We start from the raw sequence: 20,953 nt of genomic DNA, 5'->3' as shown, positions 1-20,953 counted from the left end.
CCCACTAGCATATATACGTACATTGTTTGATATGGTGTGAATGTGCGAATGAATGAATGAATGGTTATTTTAATTGTAAGTAGACAAACCTACGATATAGAGTAAAGACTGATAAACATCTTATTACATGTATATTTTCTTTGGAAAATTTGGTTGTTTCTTATTCATGACCTAGGTCATGAAGGTCATCAATTTTCCAATTAAGTTGAAAATGTCTCTACAAAGCAAGCGGGAACAATGGAACAAAACTAGTGATAGTAACCACTGAGTTTAGAAACTTCGAGAACTTCAAACCATGAATAAGCAAAGTTTCAGTTGTTTTTTTCCTTCTTCTTTTTCCTTGACTAGTCCAAGTACGATTCTGATTGCTGAGTAAGAACCAGTAAGTAAATAAACAAATACTTTATGAATAGAAACAATGATTCCAAGAATCAATCTAACCTTTTTCGCCATCTGGGCTGGGTTCGAGTAACTCCGATTTGCCCAGTTACTTGGATCCAGGTCAGAGTTGTATGGGTTAACATGTTTTTGCAGCAAACTGTTTAAACTCGATTTTCAAACAACAGAATGGGAATATAAAATACCTCGAGTACTTCCTTGAGTTTCTTTACTATATTTCGATAATTTTCCTGTAAATTTTTCCTTTCCTACTTCTTCTTTCTCTCCCTTTTTACTTTTTCCATCTTTACCATGGACCATTCCATATCCCTTTCTCTGTATCACCTTCTCCTTGTCTTCCTGCCATTTCTGAGACAATACGTTCCTTTGTAGGGTCATTCGAACCATTTTTTCCTTCTTACTATCCTCCTCCTTCTCTCTCTTCTTTCTTTACCTTCCCCTTGACTTCCCATCCTTCTCTCTTAACCTTTCTCTGTTTTAATAAAACTGAACGACGTCGTAACTGGGAGTTATCGTCATTGTACGCGGTCAATAAATTTAGATTCAGTTAAATATTCGGAAGATCGATATTAAACGACAGTTAAAGATATATATTAGTTAATGATCGACAATACTTTTAATAAGTCATGACATTCAATGGTCTTGTCTTTACAGTTTTCAGTTTTCAAAATGGCGACAGCTCCTCTTCTCTTTTCTCTTCGTTAAGACATGACGATTCGTTACAAACTAAGTGACTTGTGCGTGAAAATGTGGTGCGCCACGCCTACAGCCACCTACCAAAGTCTCATTGTTTCCGTGACAAACCGCTTTACTGCTGTCCTGCGAGCCAAACGAAGACATATTTTTCTACCAGATATTTAGTAGGTAGTCATAATGCTCTGGCTGGTTACTGTATATTTGTAACGGTAATGCCCCAGATGATCGAGCTTTTTCTAAATCTTGAGCATTGAAAGCCAAGAAAATCACCATGTTGATACGGACAAAGTACACAATGAGTTTCTCTTCCAAACAATTCACCGCTTTTGGAAAATTACGAGTCTATCGAGAAGTTTTGGTGAGTTTTTATACATTAATTGTGATTATTTTATGTGTTAATTTTTTTTAAAGAAAATATGTTTCTCTTAAGAAACTCATTTAGTTCAATGCAAATGTTTTGAATAATAATAATTATCATATTATGTGCCATTTCTTGCATAATATGAGCAAAGTAGTGACTGACTAGATGGAACATCCAAGGTCAATAATATTTTCTCTATAAATTGTACCTGCCTTCATGAACGTGGAAAGAGGAAACCCTTTTGACATTTTTAATGGGAGGTCCATTCTTAGTTAAGCTACTGAGTAAATTCTACATTGGATGACTTCTTTTCCAAGATTATTAAGTATATATGTGTCACTGAACAATCTATGTTAATTACGACGGATGTTACAACTAAGTGCATTATAATATGTGGGCTTAGAACTATGTTCTTCCAAGCAATAAATGTACAAGATTTGTGTCACACTGCAATAGTGTTCAGGTCCCTATTATTCATCAGCGGCGAAAGTATTAGGATTTAGACAATATGGAATCAGATAACGTTTTAACCAGCGTTGTACACCTTTTCGACATGTAGTTTTTTCTTTTTTTAAAAATTTGATTGGAAAATCGTTAGTTGTACAGTCACGAATTCAAGAATTCTACTTTTCTAGTGACACAAATGAGAGAAGAAACATCCAAACTCTTCACCAGCACGTGTTGAAGGCTTTGTTTGCTGTGTGATGTCTCACTTTCCGGCAAACACAGACGATTTAAGTAGTCACAAGAGTTTTGCTTACAAGTTAGAGACCAAATAACATAAATTTCATTACACCACTAAAACATTGTGAAATAGTTTCTACTTTTAACAGTTATCACAAAGTTTCTGAAGGTAATGTGTTTGTTCCTGACTTGCCTACTCCTGGTTCATCTACAACCATACAAACAATTTATATAATCAAACCTATGTCATCTTGTATATAGGCGGGACAGGAGTTTCTGTTTGACCTGTTCCAGCTTCGACTAATTTTCTCGGAGATGAATAATTAATACTAACCTTTGACTAGCTGGAGGTTTCGCCCTCAGACTCCCGCGTTTTCTCAGGCCTACGGTGTCACATCTTATATTCCAGCCTTTGCTTGTTTTTCACACAGCAAGAATATGTTTAAACAATTATACTTTACGAAAAATTTAAACTCCTTCACTCTTTAGAATACACATTGCAATCAAAGTGAAATGATAAAAATCCATGTCGGCCCAAGTGTTGTGCTCAAAATCATTTCAAATGGTTTATCTGTTTTCTCAGGATAATGAGACTGACAACATCGAATTCATATTTATATATTGAGAAAACAAATAGAAATTGCTCTATTCTCTCGTTAAAAGCAGAATTTCCTCAGAAATATTGTGGTGGAACTTCCGGAAACACTGTAGCACATACCCACTTGTTTTGAATACGGATTTTATATACCAAGTTTCATATTCCTAACATATCTCTATTTTAAGGAATTTCGACATGTGGCCATTTAATTATAACAACTGCAATCTCCACCCTTTTTCTTCCCTTCCAAAGGAAACAAAAAAAAAAACGCTGAAACATAACATAAAAGCCTAAATACTAATTTTTATTAACTATCTGGTTCATGCTATCTTTGTAGTAACTTCACAAGAGAAATAAAAATCAGTGAACAAAGCAAGTTTTAATTAAAAATTATAATTGTTTAACAGTTTCGCCAACTAATTAAACATCTTGGCTTCATCAGATATAATGCAATACAATAATATAATATACAGTTAACTCTTAATATAACAAAATCCCTTAGACTGATTCTGAACGCTGTTTGGCTGATTTGAAGAATTTCAACCAATCAGAATTAGAGTTGAAGAAAACAGCATCTAAAAGCCATAAATTCATTTTTCCCCTTGTCCGGTTGACACTACTGGACCTAAAAAGCTACAAATTAAGTTTTTTTCTCAATAACTTGCCCCACAGCTCATCAATTTTTAACACCTACATTTCAATTCGTGACACAGCCTTGTTGGATCAAAAGTTCCATATTTCAGGCAAAAATTTTCTTGTAGGCCTTATATCTGGAGAACTATATCTAGTGTAGCTAAAGCCAAACTGTCACTTAACTCAGTATGATGTGCTTATTCCGTAAAACATACGAAAACTCGATTTAGGGGCCATTCAAAACTTTTGTGGCCTCTGATCGAAAAATGTATCAAAAGATCCAATATATTTCAATCAATTTTTTTTCAATGTACGCTTTATATCTGGAGAACTGCATACAGTGTAGTCAAACCCAAACTATCATTTACCAGTAACTCAGTATAATGTGCTTATTCCGTAAAAAATACGAAAACTCGATTTAGGGGCCGTTCAAAACTTTTGTGACCCCTGATCCAAAAATGCATCAAAAGACTCAATATATTTCAATAAATTTTTCTTGTATGCACTGACGCAAATAACGGGGGGATGAGGGGGACGTGTCCCCTTCAATCTTGGAATTGGGGGGACTGTCCCCCACAATAATCCGATTTAGTGAGATGAAATTGATTCCTCTTGGCTTTTCCATTTCACCTTAATGATGTAAAGATTTGAAACTTCAATGCATTCAATTTGTCATTAATTATTGTTAGTCTATTTCTAACTATTTGCTTAACTGCTGTAACGATTCCTACAATGCTGTTGAGATCATCATCATTTTGCTCGCGTCATACATAATTGATTTTCTTTCTTTCGGGAACTCATTATTTATATTATTATAAAACAAGTGTCCTAAAATTTTAATGTGGATCATTGTGGATGCCTCAGTAGAAACATATCAATTATATTATATATAGATATATATGCATATATTCAAATTTCAGATTGTGTTCACGGCACTGATATGAACCACTACTTCATCTAGATCGCCTGATATATAATACAACAGCTTCAACTTAGAAATCAGATTCATCTACTGTAATATGAGTCTCAATCCTTCCCTCCCAAGAATAAGCATCAAATCTGCCCGCCTCCCAATGTTGACGACAACTGTGCTCCCTTGATATTGCACTGAGCATTGTTTTTCAACTTCAAAAATATTTTGAACATCTCTTTTAATATATATATATATATATATATATATACTCGTCCCCCCAATGTTGAAGACAAATTTGCGCCGCTGCTTGTACGCATTGTATCTGGAGAACTGCATATAGTGTAGCCAAACCCAAACTATCACTGAACTCAGTATAATGTGCTTATTCCGTAGAAAATAATACGAAAACTTAATTTAGGGCCGTTCAAAAATTTGCGACCCCTGATCCAAAAACTAATTATTGGTCAAGATCGCAATCTTTTGATCCATTTTTTGATCATTCCTAAAATTCTTGGCCGAGATCAGAATCTTTTGATCCATTTGTTATCATTCTTATTTTTTTTCAATAAATCTGGCCTCCTTCCACTTTCTTATTAACTTCCGTATCCTCCACATGCTTGTAAATGGCATTCCTTTCTGTGTAACCTTACATCATCTTTGTGTTGTTTTACACGTTCATTCATTTTTTTCCTCGTTTCACCAACATAGTAATAGCTATCAGAATCAGTACATCTGATCCTGAAAATAACTCCTTCCCTTTCCATAACCTTCTCTCCGTTTTCTTCTTCATACATACCACATCTAACAGTCTCTTACTTCCTTCCTATGTGCTGAAACACTCCCTATTTTCTTAAGTGGTCTCTTTATTATCTCAAGTGTCCTCTTCCATATTCTCTATTCCCCTTCAAGGTTTTCTTTCTTCTCCTCCTTTATCTTCCTCTATTTTTCTTCCTTTATATTTTTACTTTCTTGCTCTTTTCTTCTTCTTTCCATTTGAAGCTTTCTTTTATAATATCCGTCGGTTTCCAGGTACTAGTAAAATTCCTCTATTTCTGTTGCTTTTATTTTATCACTATTTACTAACCTAATCCTCTCCTCCACATTATGTATGAAGTTCCTCTTCGTTGAGTGATCAACGTCATTCCTTTTATGACAGTAGTTGCCTGATGCACATCTCTTCTGCTGCCATTTCATGTCCAACTTGTCTACTTGCCTCCCTATCCTCGTATCCAGGAACACAATTCTACGGCTTAGCGTCTTAGGAACGTATCTACAAAAAGTTAGTTTTCCAGAATTGTGAAAAGAAATTGTTTCTTCGTATTTGATTTTAGTTTTTTGATAATCCAAAATGCTTTTTGTTTGATCAACCATATTTTACAAGAAAGTTTGACTTGTAATCATTTCACAGAAAGAAACACTCGAGCTCTGATAATGTCAGAATTGTTCATATCTCAAAAAAACAATTTTTGTAAATACGTTCCTTTGATACTAAGCCATCGAAATGCTCCCTCATTTTCCACATCTAATTCTAGTTTTCCAATTATCATGCCTAAAACCTTAAGGGATTTGGAGATATGGTCATCTTACTACAGCAATTGTAACTCCCACCTTTTTTTTAATTTCATCTATTTTCGTCCAGTCTAAGTGGAATATAAAAAAAAAAACGTTAAAACATCTTTAAATATTTTAAATGAAAACTCTAAATACCAAATTTCATGTCCCTAACCTTGAATGGTTTCGAAATACAGTCATCATATTATAACAATTTTAACTCCACTCTTTTTTTCTTTCCTTCTAGGGGAAATATCAATAAACGGTGAAACAGTATTATTTTAAATGGGAAGTCCACATACGAAATTTCATGCATTTATCCCTCTTCCTTGCCGAGTTTCTAGAAATCATTTCTTAGTGAATACTTTAGGTCATAAATCCTATGCACTATTGAAATTTCAAGTTTCTATGTAGCTTAAGCACTTTGCCCTGGGCATTTATCAGTCAGCCACTCAATCAGGACTTCTTTTATATAGAAATGTTATAGGTAGTGTTGCCCAAGAAACGAAATGAGAAAACCTTATTTGTGGAAGTTTCGTAAAAAATTTTATAGAAGTCTTATCTCTCTCAATTTTCGAAGAATTTCTTCTCCTTTCGTCACGGATCTCAAATTTTTGTCTCTTTACAAAATTTTTCTCGTCTCGTTTGTAAATATATGTACAAAATTTATGCCATGATATCTTCCTTAATTTCATCTAAGAGTTAACAAAATCCTTCCGCGTCATGAAAAATCCACGAAGAGTGTAATATAGCAATGTTTAAACCATATTTTTTTTTTATTTAAGTATATTGTGTAATAACTTTCTTATCTTTAAATGTTTATAAATGCTCTTCATAGGGTTCGTACTAGAGGTCTGCACGGGTCGGAATTTTTAGCCCGGGCCCGGCCCAGCCAGTGAATTTATAATGTGAGGGCCGACCCGAGTCCGAAATATGTTATAGCGTTTAGGCCCGAGCTTGTGTGATAATCAAATGAGCCCGAAATAAGCCCGAATTGCAGTAACTTAATAATTAAACGCAAAATTGTATTTTTACTTACAACTATTAGAGGTTTATTTAATTTTGCAGTTTAAAAGCTTACATAATTCTGAGAGAATAACAAAATACGGGTTATTGTTTACACTTACTAACTATATGAATTCTCTAAAGAAAATGGTCATTTATATAATCAGCCTCGGTGCATAATAGTGCAACTTTAAACTAAATATTTCATTTCATTTATATAAATTTTCATGAAATTGAAACATGAATACTCCTAATATTTACAAAAAAATCAATATATGCAAATTCTTATGGAAATGGATGTCTACTGAACTCACTCAGATAGTCCTCAAAGCAGTCATTGTTAATTTGCTGTGAAGAAAAAGAATGGAATCCACACTTTGGTTGCTCAAACTTTCACTCACAGATAAGCTAAGCATATTTGTTTCTGTTACTTGTAGTTTTTCTCTGCATTCCATAGTTAGCTTCACTCTTAATTACATAATGATATAATTTTAGAGTGGGTGTCTCAAGTTGCAAATTTAGATGTGCTTTAAAAGTTCTCTAGAAAGAACGGTCCGATAAATATCTTTGTACAGTATATCTATAAAGCTAGTTCCGATGGTTGTATGTTTAAAAATTTACGGCCCGAACCCGCGGTGTTCTATGCTTTGTAAGCCCGAGCCTGGCCCACGGGCTGGGCCAGGCCTAAATGCGCAGGCTCGGGTCGAGCCCGTGCAGACCTAAGAAAAAAACAAAACTCTCGGCGTAACAGCCCTTTGTGGGCTTGAGCCGCTCCAACACCATCTGTTGTCGACCGGCTGAACTAAGTCTAGCATAGTGACGAATCCGCGGTCAGCACGCTGAATCACCCTGTCTCAAACAGGCGTGTCACGAACTTTCTAGACCTAGTGATCGTCTCGTCTTGTATTCACGCAACTCCCTAGTTTGCCTCACGACACTGGGTGAATGCCGAATATTGGGAAGTACCGGCCGGGATTCGAAACCGGAACCATGCGGACGTGAGCCCAACACTCTAACCACTATACTGCGGCGTCCCTTCTTCGTAAATCTGTTTCATTAATTTATAGATTTTATATATGAATCAATTCCACACTAAAACTGGTTCACAAGATTCGCGAAATTCTTCGTCTCGTCTCAAAATTGAGAGACGAAATATCATATTTTTCGTCTCGTCTCGAATTTGAAGATGTACTTCTCGTCTCATTTTCAAGACGACAAGGGAAATTACTAATCTTGTGGGGAACACTAATCATTGGAATTATTTTTATAGCATTTCTCCGATCTTTTATAATTAATGACTAAATTAAAACCCAAATAATAGGGTTTTTCTTATAATTTTCTTTGACGAGACTATTTTTGTCGCGGTCTATTTTACTAAGAAATTCTACGTTCACTTGGCACGTTTTGAAACATAGCACTTTTGAGAAAATGACTTCATATGTATTTAAATTCGAACTTGTCTATGTGTGTGTGAGAGAGAATTTTTACGTTCTTATGCAACATCGAGGTATAAAGAACAGATGTAGCGGTAACGTGAGCTCCCAAGTTCCCATCCTTCATAACCTTGTTGTTAGTAAGGATACAAACATGAAAATTCTACAATTCTACAATGTCTGCAATGTTTATACCTAATTCAAACTCAAAAAGAGTAACTCCAATCTGTACTCATTTATTCATTGCAATCATGACATATTCATTTAATTGGGAGGAAAAAGTGCATAAGAAACACTTCTAACTCAATTGAAACGTTAGTTAAAGTAAAATCAAAAGGTAACTGCTATGAACGCATCATTTAAGAAAACAATGGTAAACTGTAAGGTTGTTTACGAGACAATACATGAGGCTGTCTCGGTTCGAAGTGATTTCGTGAAAATGATGTCTCGCTTTGGAAAGGGTATCTTTTTCTGTTTTAAAGAGCTAATGTCTCTTCTCCCTCATGGGCTACCTTGTGAAAATGAATGATTTTTCGTTTATTTATTTTTGATTTGAACGTGTCTTTCAGGACAGGCTATTTAAAACATGGTTCTGTTTTAATACAGGTTCTGTTTTAATACAGGTAAACCGTGTAATACAGGTCTCCTGCACGAAAGGAAAGAATGTGAAACATTTATTGAAGATTCTATAAATGCATTAGAAACTTATCATTTCATTTACTGTGCATTTCACGTAGCCGTAAATAACTCACATCCAGGGCCGACCCTAGGCAATTTGCCGCCCCTCTTTATCCAGAAAGAACAAATCTTAAAAGCCACGAGTTTAAGTATACTATCCCATCATGAACAACGAAGGGAGGGAAAAAGCACTCCCACTCAGAAAGGCCTAAACACTACAAATACAATTTCATTGTGTCTGTTTTTATCTTTTAATAATAATCTATTTCTTAGTGAAAGATAAATTAAACACAGCTGGAGAGGAAAGATGGTAATTCTTCTTATAGAATTCAATATCAAATTTCAAACACAATGTCAGTTTGCATTTGTAGTGCAACTAACTCTTTTATCTTTATTTCTTAATTTTTCATCTATCTGTCAATTTTTTTAAAAAAATGTTTCCACCTTCAATGATAAGGAACTTGTTTGTGACAAATACAAGACTAGTTTTCATATCAAAAGTGTGATAACTAACTAAATGGAACAGGTGTTCGCTACTGTTCAAGAATTGACTTCTTGAATTTGACAACAATCAAGCAGTTCATATTGGGATTTGTTTGACTATTTGCTTTAGCATTGTTCATGTGATCTTAAACTAATGCGACCTCAGAAGTCTGTTTCAAACAAGAAATATTTATTTTAAATAATATAGTATAACAGACTTTCCGTCCCTCGAAACTGTTTACCCAGTACAAATGCACATGTTGCATATATGGTAGAGCTGGCCCTGCTCACATCAAAATCAATTTCCTCATTCAAGTTGAACAAAAGAAAGCACATCAATTGACACATATATGTGCATAAAATATTTGTTTCATTTTTTCTGGATATACATACATGGTATTTTACCTAATACTGTAACGCTAAATGCAGATGATCGTTTCAGGTTTAACTAACGGCTGTGCTTGTGCAAAATATATCTGTTAGCTATCGTCTTGCATCTCAGTTTCTACTAAAAGAGCCTGTGTTGAAGCACAGTTTGATCACAACTTCTTCCTCCCTCATGAGAAAATTCCAACGATCATAAAGGAACCACCAAAAAGTATATAGCAACCTCGTTTTAACAATGGAAATCCACAAAAATTCATGGAGATGCACTAGGGGATTTCACAGGGATAACTGTAAAACGGATTCCATGAATCCTTGTTTCACGTGCCATCCGCTCCATGTATGTCACCGTTGACTTCACCGTATGACTGAACACCTTGTTCTCGTAAATGACAACGCGACGAAATGTGGAGCTGCCATAAAGAGATAGAATATCATATCAGTATAGTAGTTTCAATATGTTTGTCTGGTAATAAATTGCATTGATTTTGACGTTTTTGTCCACTCTTGTTCGGTGGTTCATTTGGAATTAACCGTCTCACTCAGCACCGAGACTTACGAGACTTGGACCTACAGCTTAACGTAAAATCAGAACCACATGAGCTTTTACAGGGAATTGAATTCGGGTATCCCGCGCCAAAGCACGTACGCTAACCAGTCCACTCTGGTGTAGCGTTTGTTTGCCTTTATAGGAGCATGTCCAACAATTACAAAATCGTGTAGTTGAAAACTTTCTACACATTCACGTACCCAGTCAGTATGACCTCTGGAATCACAGAGACGATAGAAAATGGTCCACTTTTTTTTTTTTTTTTTTAATCGTATTCACACATCCATGCCTTATTGTTCTTAGAGACGATGGGTTCTTACGTCGCACCAAGGAACGCACTTTTCTTCCACCATATAAAAGATACACCCGGGCTTCTGATATCTACGATATCCAAATTAGAGGACCCAACGGTGTTTGTTTTGTTGCTATTCAAAATAGGATTTGTCCCTTTATTTGACATATGGAATTTTTTTATATATACTGCTTATTTTATTTGACGATAACTAACAAGTATCGCTATAAACCAATAACCAATAAGCACAAATATAACTCTAGCCATAAAACCACACACACATACACACATCAGCCATCCTCAACGCAAATCAAACCCTGCACTTTCGAACTATTCACAATAACTTTTCGGACTCATTCACTCGTATTACTACTTAGCGTTTGAATGCGCTGCCATAAAATTGAAACGACCTTCCCGTATTTTCAATGGAAGCAAATATGGAAAGCCTACAATAATATTTTATCTACAAACTGTAAGCTCATGACATGTGTATATTCATACGCAAGTAGGTTTTCCACATTTAGTTGCGATTGAAAAGCCATTAAGATCTCAACGTTAGATAAAACGACCTACATCTGGGTTTCTGAGAAATGAATTAAATGAATATCGGCTTTGTGACTAAAGAAAAAATTTACTTATTTATTAAACGAGGAATTATAATAAATAGTTTTGAGGTTTTGAGTTTTATTCCTCGTATACCACCGATGTTACCAAGAATCTATTATTAACACGGACTCGACCAGTGCTTAACTCTGGTGTATTTGGTGGATGGATAAACTCCAATGCATGATCAACCCTCACCATACAGGTCAGTTCCAACTACACTTTCTCGAACTGGATTACAGAAATATGAAATGTGATACACTATAATGTTTACCGCTGACGTCTCTTCAATTAAATTTGATTTTACTTGGTTTATATTAGTCGTATCCGCCACGAGATCAAGATTCGTGAACAGTTAAAGATAGACAAATTCTGATTGCAGATTAAGGTTACCTGAGCTGTAAAGAAGTGACGCGTGTAATTATTTTTCACAGTAGCTCTCACAAAACACACCGAAAATTCCCAAATAACTCTAATGAACTGGAGATAGTCAATTTCTGCTGTGAAAATCGAGTAATGTTTCCGATCCGTAGCGAGTTGCAACGGATATTTGTTTTTCACAGTGGCGTTCTTTAAGACCAAGAAAAGTACAGTATTTGCAAAATAATAATTAGCTTTAGAGCAGTATGCAGTAACATGTAATATATTATTATGGATTCTACATTCTATGGAAAATGCATTTATATGGACACTTTTCGACAGAATCAGCAGTGGCCAACAGAGCCAATTTCACTATTCATGAAACAGGAAGTGGTCAAAGGATTTTTTTTAGAAACGGGTAATGATTGCACTGTTTAAGAAATGGAATCCAAAATCAATTAGACTAGAGCAGGGTTTCTCAACCTGAGGGTCGCGAGAAGGTTTCATGGGTGTCGCGAAGATAAGCGGAAGAGATAAATATAATTAATACCTAATACAGGAAAATATTTTTAAATACACTGAGAAAAAAAATTGTATGTAGCGTACGTGAAATTGTATGTTATATTTGTAAATTCTGTAGTTTTTGGACTTAACGTACAGCAAACGTATAACTGAAAACGCATGTTTTATAATACTTTCTGTATAAGTGTTCCATCTATACGTACTTTCCGTAGGAAACAATATAGGTGGTCAGGATCTCACATACAAATGGACGTATATAACATATAGCTGACGGAGGTATGTATGTAATACAAGGAAAATTGTTAGATATCAGACATCCTGTAACGGCATGATGTAACATCTAATGCAGTGCCTATCTAGCATACGGATAACGTATGCTCCGTACTGATTTCTGTAGTAAGCACGAGGATTCCGTATACTTATACAATATACCGCTATCCGGAGAACGGATGTTTCTCAGTGTATTTTTTGAATTTTATTCTGATATGCTTGTTTTATTTTTATAAGGCACATACTGTTAAGAACAACAAAAAATAGGTTCATTAAACATTTTCAACAGATGCTGAGATGTTTAAAAATAAATTTAAATGAAAGACGTACGATATCAAGCTAATGAGAACTGCATATTGACATACCAGAAAAATACAAATGCAAAAAAACACACCTATTGAAATACAATTAAATTGAAAGATAATGAGACACGTATGTGTGTGAGCGAATAGTCTAGTCTTTTTTTTTCAGCAAGCTGGTCACAATGAAGGTAAATTTTTGTTTCGGGATTTTATTTGTTTCCTAAATTTTAAACAAGCTGCTTTTAACAGTTTTTGGTGATACTGAACACATACACAACAATGAACCAAATTCACAACAAAATGAGGTAACTCAAAGTGGCAGTCTCTCGAAAATTAAAATGCTCAATAACTTTTTTTAACAACTGTCCAAGTTTTTTTTAACCAAAATAAGAAATCACTTTATATTTTTATTATATACCCAAAATTAAGGGAGTTATGAAGTTTTGAAATTTTGAAACGACCTCCAGTTTGAAGCAGTATGACGGATCGGATTCGATATTTTTAATGTGAATGAACTGACCAAATTTGGTTTTAATCCATACACTTTTAGGAAAAATACTCTACCCACTATATACAAGAAATGCATTTTACTATTACAGAAATAGATGGATATCGTGAAATCTCCGCAATAGGTATATATAAAAAAAATCCCACACAAGTTTATAACAAACTGGAAATTATAAGGAGTTGCTGTTAAGAGGATGTGATAAAATGAGGGTCGTGATAGGAATTAGGTTGAGAACCACTGGACTGGAGGACTGATAGTCTCATATCTCATGCAGAAAAAATCCTGTTTCAAATATTTATCATTATATGGTTGAACAATGAGGAAGTATTGCCTTACTTTCAAAAAATTGAAAATAAAATGAAATATTTCAGTTTAATGTTCCATAAGTATGCCCTGTAAGCTAAGGGAGACGGATGGTTAAGGCAAGTGAATGATGTTGAAAGAATGGGTGGAAAGAGAATGTGGAAGGAAACGAGAGAACCCCGATACGATGTTGTCTACCACAAACTTACTTGACAAGGATCGAACCAGGGACCCCGCGTACCAGAGGTAAGCATTCTATCACTGAGTCACCGTGCCTCTTTGACTTATTTCGAAATTTCCTTTAGAGAAAGAAAATCAAGTGTCCGTAATGTTAACTAATTTAGAGACTAAGTCAACCGGGAAATTTTAATGGAAATTCTTAAGAAAATTTTATGGAAAAATAGAAAACTAATAACTAACATCGAGCCATTGAGAAGAAAATAAGGCAGAGAAAAATAATTAGGAAAAATGAATGACTCAAATGTTGCCTCTCAACAAAATTATTTATGCTATTTGTAGAAATTGTAAAAAGGGAGCTGACAAGAAAATATGCTATTTTAGTTAGAGATATGAGTTCCCCAATTCCAAAACGTCCCTTGTTTACTTTTTGGGAATGTGCTTTTTCACTGTTTATAATTTATTAATACCTCACATCAGATAATTTATTTCATTTATTGCGTTCAGCTATTTATTTTATATTTTTAAAAAAACAATAGTTTGCTTATTTTCAGGTGTAAAAATATTAAGATGGTAAGACAAAAACCTTGATTCTCCGAAAGTTGTAAAGTGGACAAGAGATGTGTTGGAATTGAGCAACTGATATAATGATTAAGTACATTCGGTTTGCAGATGATATGGCTCTTACTGTTGAATGACTCAAAAGTTAACTTTGAAAAGGTGGAAAATATTGTGTGAAAATAAACAAGTACTTAGAAAGAAAGAAAGAATAAGGGAAAGAAGTAGAAAGCAATTGTGTTGGAAAGGAAATAAGTTCTGTTAACAACGGAACTGAAGAGAGAACTAAAACAGGACTAATATTTTCGGTATTAGGTAGTATTATTGCTAAAGATAACTGCTCACGAGAACATCAGCAATGGTGAAATAATCCCTTAAGAAGAAGAAAAGTGTATATTGAGGGTAAGATAAAGTACTCGTATGTTTCATGTGACATATGGCCCAGAAAAAAATGAATACAACCAAAGTAGATTAAAAATAACTAATTTTTTTAAAAATGTGCATGCGGAGAAGAATAGAGATTAGCTGAATGAAACGGGAAAACTAGTGAAGAGTTGTGAAGAAGAAAAGGAAAGAGCAATATTAAAGATAGCTAGCAAGTGTGTTGGAAGTGTGTTGGAAGCAATATAAAGGAGAGTGAGATAAGGACTAAAGATGATGGAAACGGATAATCTCCCATACACTTGGTGTAATTGGTTAATTCAGGATAATAGTATACGAAATTTTCACTTTTCACCTGTTTCAAGTGACCTACCTTTCAATTTTTATCATGATTTTGATAAAGAATAAAATGCAATTCTTTTCTTGGACAAAATCAATTATGTTTGTCAGCATATAAGAGATATTGAAGCGAAACTAATAATTGGCATATTGTGTTACGAGACTAAGGCTACTTCTTTTACATCCCTTCTGAGTTTGCCATTATATGCGGTTCTCAAAAATTTAATTTTAACATAATTGAAATAATTCATAAAGTTCAGGTCGAAATTAACAAAATCTTGTACTAATATTGAAATTAAATTCGAACATTAATGACAATCGAATTACTATAGTGGCCGTTTCCCCTAAGCAGGGGTAAAAGAATTTGAACATGACGTCATGAAGTTCCCCGTGCATATCTTTGCCAATTGTAATTTTTTTTTTTAGGAAGTAGGGGGACGCCATGGACATTTTCTGCAAATGAGGGCATTCCGCCTCACTTTTATCCCTGACCTTAAGCAGCCAAAAATGAAAAGTGAACTCAAATAAGCCCCACAAAAATATGTCATTCCCCTGCCCTGTCTAGTGCTCTGGTTAGAGACCTGTACGTAAGAAAAAACTTAGTTCAAAATTTGACCCAAATAGAGAAAGCAAAATTATTTTATAAATAAAATTGAGTTACAAAATTCAATTTAGTGCAGTCATAGTTGTGATTTTGTTGTTCGTAACAGGTAGAAAAAAAGCTGCATGAATGGGCTCCAAACGTACCAAAATATATGAATATTGGTGCATTTTTTCTTTATCAAACTTATAATTTCCTTTTTGTAATTTACAAGTTATGGATTTTATTTTTTTCTTGATCAATTCAGTCATAACAGCGGATATCCCCACACGTTTAATGTTGAACACTATTACGACGAAATAATATTGTATAGTACCATTATAATATATGAGTCTAACTTAAAAAAAAAAAAAAAAAAAAAAAAGCCAAGAACTGTTAATGAACGAATACAAGCTTGAATATATGTGTGTTATATATACTAGAGAGAGAGAGAGAGAGAGGGGGGGGGAGGGAGGGAGAGAATTTCCAAAGTAAGGAATGGATAGTAAAAATGTTCAATTATCAAGTCTCAAAATTGATAGTACGGATTTAAAATTTCTTGGAAAGCATTCTGAGTTTCTTGTCTTCAACCCACATTTATTACTACTGTTTCCTACTATAAATATCACGAACAATATTCGACAACACAAAATTACCTCGTAATACAAAGAAAAAGGTACTGCTAATGAGCAAAGAACATTATCATATGTATTATAAGTCCGTCGGTAACATATTGTTGATATGAGTGATTTCATCTCGCCCGACATCTACCGGGATAATCAATCATTAACCATAGAAGAATGATTGCCTTCAGTCACGTCCTTAATGCATATGTGTTCCCTATGCATTTGTCTCTCTGATATTTTAACACTATATAGAATATATTATGTTAGCTACTGCTGTGATTTTATTATATTTTACACTCTACCTTCTGATTTAAATTTATTGGATTTAACCATTTTGCCATATTCAGGGGAGATAGTGTTTTAGACGTCTATAAGGGGTGACGATTTATAAAATATATTTGTTTCACAGCATTAAGCTTTTCTCTAAAAATATTCAAATCTTGACAATTGTTCGTGCACAAAAAATACCGCCATCTGTGTTTCATACTTTCTTACTTGTGTCTAAAATATGGTTTATAAATTGAAATTAAGCAACGTTTTTTTTTTTTTTTTTCTGAAATCAAATTGCTGCACAGCCAGGGGACAATAATATATACGTAACACAGGTTTTCATCTGTTTCCCAAAAGAAACAAAAAAACATAATGCATGGTTTAGTACTTACCAGACGAACAAAATATGAGCTCACATGTTGTTAACACTCCGAATCTACTTGATATGTGGATTCACATCACTTACGTGTAAGCTTACATAAAAATGGAATACTCTGTGTTTTCTTCTATTTTGTCTATTTGCCTTATTGACAGTCACTCGCGAAAACTAGAACCCGCCTTTATCCCCTGTTCGCTTTCTCACTGGGCTGTGCGACAGCCACTGAGCCAAGCGAACCCAAACCGTGCCGATGAGGAGAGCTTCTCTCTCCTGCACCGAGCCGTGATGGGTTACGTACGTTGCTATGACAACCAACTGCGCCCTACTTGTTCTAGTGTTTTCAACCACTGAGATACATTACCAGGCACTTTTTTTTTTTTTTTTTACTTTCTTCTTAATTTTTCTAATTTTGTAACTCCCTGTACGTGAACTGATATAATTGTATTTCTTAATACCGTAACAAAATAGGTTAGAGTAGCGTTTCTCACACTTTATTTTCAAGTGGAGATCACTTTTGTCATCAAGTTCTATGAATTACTCCCTTCAAGAAACAAATGTACTTTTTTCTATGTTTTGAGGATATGTTAATAATAATTTAAGGATCCATGGATGACGTGAGAATTGAAAGCAATTGTAGAAAAGAAATACATTGAAGCAATAAATCTTATTGTTCAAGCTTAGAAAATGGTATTTATAAGAACAACTTATATTTTTGGAACATTTTTAAGAAATCTGACTGTAAACAAGTACCAAAGCAAATAAATTATAATGGTATGTTAATCCAAGTCACTGTCGAAATCACTGAAGCATTTAAGAGTGTATTTTATGAAGCTTTTAACTTAGACGTAGGTCAATAGGTATTACCTAAGAATATCGTTAGTAATAGTGCCCTAATCGGAATTCCTACCGTTACTGAATTAGATGTAATGGAAGCAGTTAAACTAAGTAAACCGAACACTACTCCAGGTCCAGATAATATTCCTTATTATGTAATAAAAGCTTGTGCAACTGAACTTTCAATAGTTTGGCAAATATATTTAACGTTTCATTACGTACAGGTGTATATCCTTCAATGTGGAAGCAAGTATATGTTGTTTCAATATGTAAATCAGGTGTTAGACAGAATGCTAGCAACTACAGGCCAATAACTCTTGTCAATGCATTCTCGAAAATATTTGAATCTTAAACTAATTATATATAAACACAAATATTTTAATGTAAGAAAGATCTTAAATGATCCTCAACATGGCCTTTATAAGGGCAAGTCAATTGTAACAAATCTACTTAATTTTACAGACTTTACCAATCACGCACTGAAAAATAAATTGCAAGTCGATGTAATATATATAGATATTACAAAAGCTTTTGTTCTGTCAGTCATAAGTATCTTATTAGCAAGTTACCAAATATTGGTTTGTCACCTTTATACATTCAATGTTTTGAAAGCTATCTGTCAAACAGAACATACAAAGTTAAAATTGGACCTGTACATTCTAGTGTAGGCTATGTAAAAATGGAATACCGCAAGGGTCGTCCTTGGGCTCCCTCTTATTTTCGTTATTTTTAAATGATCTTGCAGAAAAATTCTGCTATATGCTGAGGATATGAAGTTGTTCAGATTAGTCAAGAATGATTTGATAATTATTTACTGCAACAAAACTTAAATGCAGTAAATACCTGGTGTAGAAACAATTTTCTAAAATTTAATAAGAAAACAAAATTTATGACATACAACAATAAAACTCAATATTGTGTCAGTAAATATGAGGTCAATGGTGTACAAATAGAAAAAGTAAGCATTATTAAAGGCCTAGGTATTACATTTGACGGTTAGTTAAAGTTTTCTTACTGCATAAATTGTATTGTACAAGGTGCCAGAAGGATAATAGAAGAATATTTTTAAACAGTGAACTGCATTTCAAAAAGATAAAACATATGTATTTCTATATAAATTACTTGTAAGACCAAAACACATTTCTAAAACTTTGACAAACAAGATAGAATGTGTGCAAAAATGTTTTATTCGACACTATGTTTTAAGATGAAAATGAGCTACTATTCACATAGCTATGAATATTGGAATGACTATTGGGGTTTGGAAAGTCTTATAAATAGACGAAAAAATTTCGACAGAGTATGCGTGCAAGAAATACTAGATAACGTTTATATAAGTGAATATAGTTTACAAAACACAGGTTTTAAAGTACCCAATCATAGCATAAGAAATAGCACGATTTTAGTTCCTCTGAATTGGAAATGTGACATTTTAAGAAGATTGGCAGATTTTTAAAGCTCATTTTAAACTTACTGTATTAAACAATGTGAAGGAATTACATGACAGTTTGACAAGGAATTACTGTTTAATCCGATACTATTTTATTTTATCATTATTTTTTATTGTTTCAGTAGGAAGGTTATGTTGTATGCAATATGTGTTTATTTCTGTCTGATAAGGTACTGCATTTTTGCCATTAAGCAGTTCATGACTAATAACAAAAATACATATTATTAGAAATAAACATTATTATTATTATTATTATTATTATTATTATTATTATTATTATTATTATTATTATTATTATTATTATTATTATTATTATTATTGCCTGAAATACAAACTGAACAACGAAAGCAAAAAAGATCGGTCATTTCCTACTACTTTTACACATCCCGATAAACGCCCCCTGAGAACCCCTGATTCGAATTTTTTTAAAAAACGCCTCTGGCCCCCCAGCCGATGGAGGCTGTATTTGAAAGTCAACGCCTGTACGCCTGTGGGAGTATCACCATTTATCTCAGCGACCGCGAAAATTATGGATTTGACACTAATACATGTCATTTTATAATTTTGGATTATTTTTACATGTCTCGGTAAGCTCCCCCCGCAGGTGACCCCCGGCCCGCAGCCAAATGGGATGAATTTGGAAGTTAATGCCATCAGAGTTTCACCGTTGATCTCAGCGACCACGAAAACTACGAATTTTACACTAATATCGGTAATTTTCTACTACTTTTATATGTCTCAGTAAGCGCCCTCTCTGAGAGCCCTCTCGTTCGATTTTTTTTAAACGCTTCGTCTTGGAATAGTACCTGGACCAAAGTGCCCGTGGCCAAAATTTGGTAACTCTAGGCCGCACACAGACACACACACACACACACACACACACACACACACACAAACTCTTTATTTTATTTATATTAGATTATTATTATGATTTTAACACACTGTTGTATCTTTGCCAACGAGCTGTTCACAGCACTGAAAATAAAGTTATTATTATTATTATTATTATTATTATTATTATTATTATTATTATTATTATTATTATTATTATTATTATTATTATTATTATTACACCTGTTGGCAGGTCTGAGGCTAATTGGAGATGCCCTCCTTACGTTAAAGTCTAGAGATATTTCATCGGTTCCTTGATCTTCAGCTTCCTCCTTTAACCCCAAATATTTTCTTCCATTATTCAAACCGTCAATAAGTTGTGTTCTGCTTTTTCGGATTGCTCGCTTTCCTTCCATCTTAACCCGTGTGGCAGTATGAAGAAGACAATTTTCTCGCAAAATGTGTTTAATTCAGTTGGCCTTCTTACGAAGGATTCTGGTTAACAGCTTCCTCTTTTCTCGTACTCATTTTAAAACTTCTTCGTTTGTTACTCTCTCCATCCACTTCATCTTCTCCACTTTCCTCCAACATCACATTTCGAAGCTCTAACTTCTGTAATGTTGAAGTCACTGAGCCATGCAATTCCATGATCCACATATAGCACTTCTTTTTTAGTCTAATTAAATTGTGTAATTTATAATAAAATTACAGCTGAAGTGCGTAATATTCACTCTTCTGGACTAATCGTCAATCTATGAGGACCATCAAGGCAGATCACGAAAACCGCTTGTGATCCGCGGACTACGGTTTGAAAAACACTAGATTAAAGTAGTATTTTAGACTTGTTTCTTCTTTTAACACTTTGCTGATTGTCAGTGGCGGATCTAGAAGATAAAAACTGGAGGATAGCCAAAACCCAAAATATGATAGGTATATCATGGGTTTACTATAAACTTTCAAAAATATACAAATACTAGCTTCACGTACTTGTGTCACTCGA

At 34.1% G+C, this 20,953-nt stretch overlaps 1 protein-coding gene across 2 annotated transcripts in view; it reads right to left on the bottom strand.

Annotated features, from left to right (window-relative positions):
- smog (G-protein coupled receptor 158 smog) overlaps positions 1-17,049 on the bottom strand; it is a 337,058-nt gene extending 320,009 nt beyond the window's left edge. For both annotated transcript variants that reach the window (XM_081757949.1, XM_081757953.1), the window contains exon 1: positions 16,852-17,049. The gene's annotated coding sequence lies outside the window, so the exon portion shown is untranslated. The remainder of the gene's footprint in view (positions 1-16,851) is intronic.
- Positions 17,050-20,953: the final 3,904 nt, after the last annotated feature.

The sequence above is a fragment of the Thermobia domestica genome, chromosome 1 (genome assembly GCF_964235325.1).
Source record: "Thermobia domestica chromosome 1, izTheDome1.hap1.1, whole genome shotgun sequence".
NCBI lineage: Eukaryota > Metazoa > Arthropoda > Insecta > Zygentoma > Lepismatidae > Thermobia > Thermobia domestica.
The sequence above is the reverse complement of the archived record's forward strand: the minus strand, read 5'-3'. Positions and strand labels throughout refer to the sequence as shown.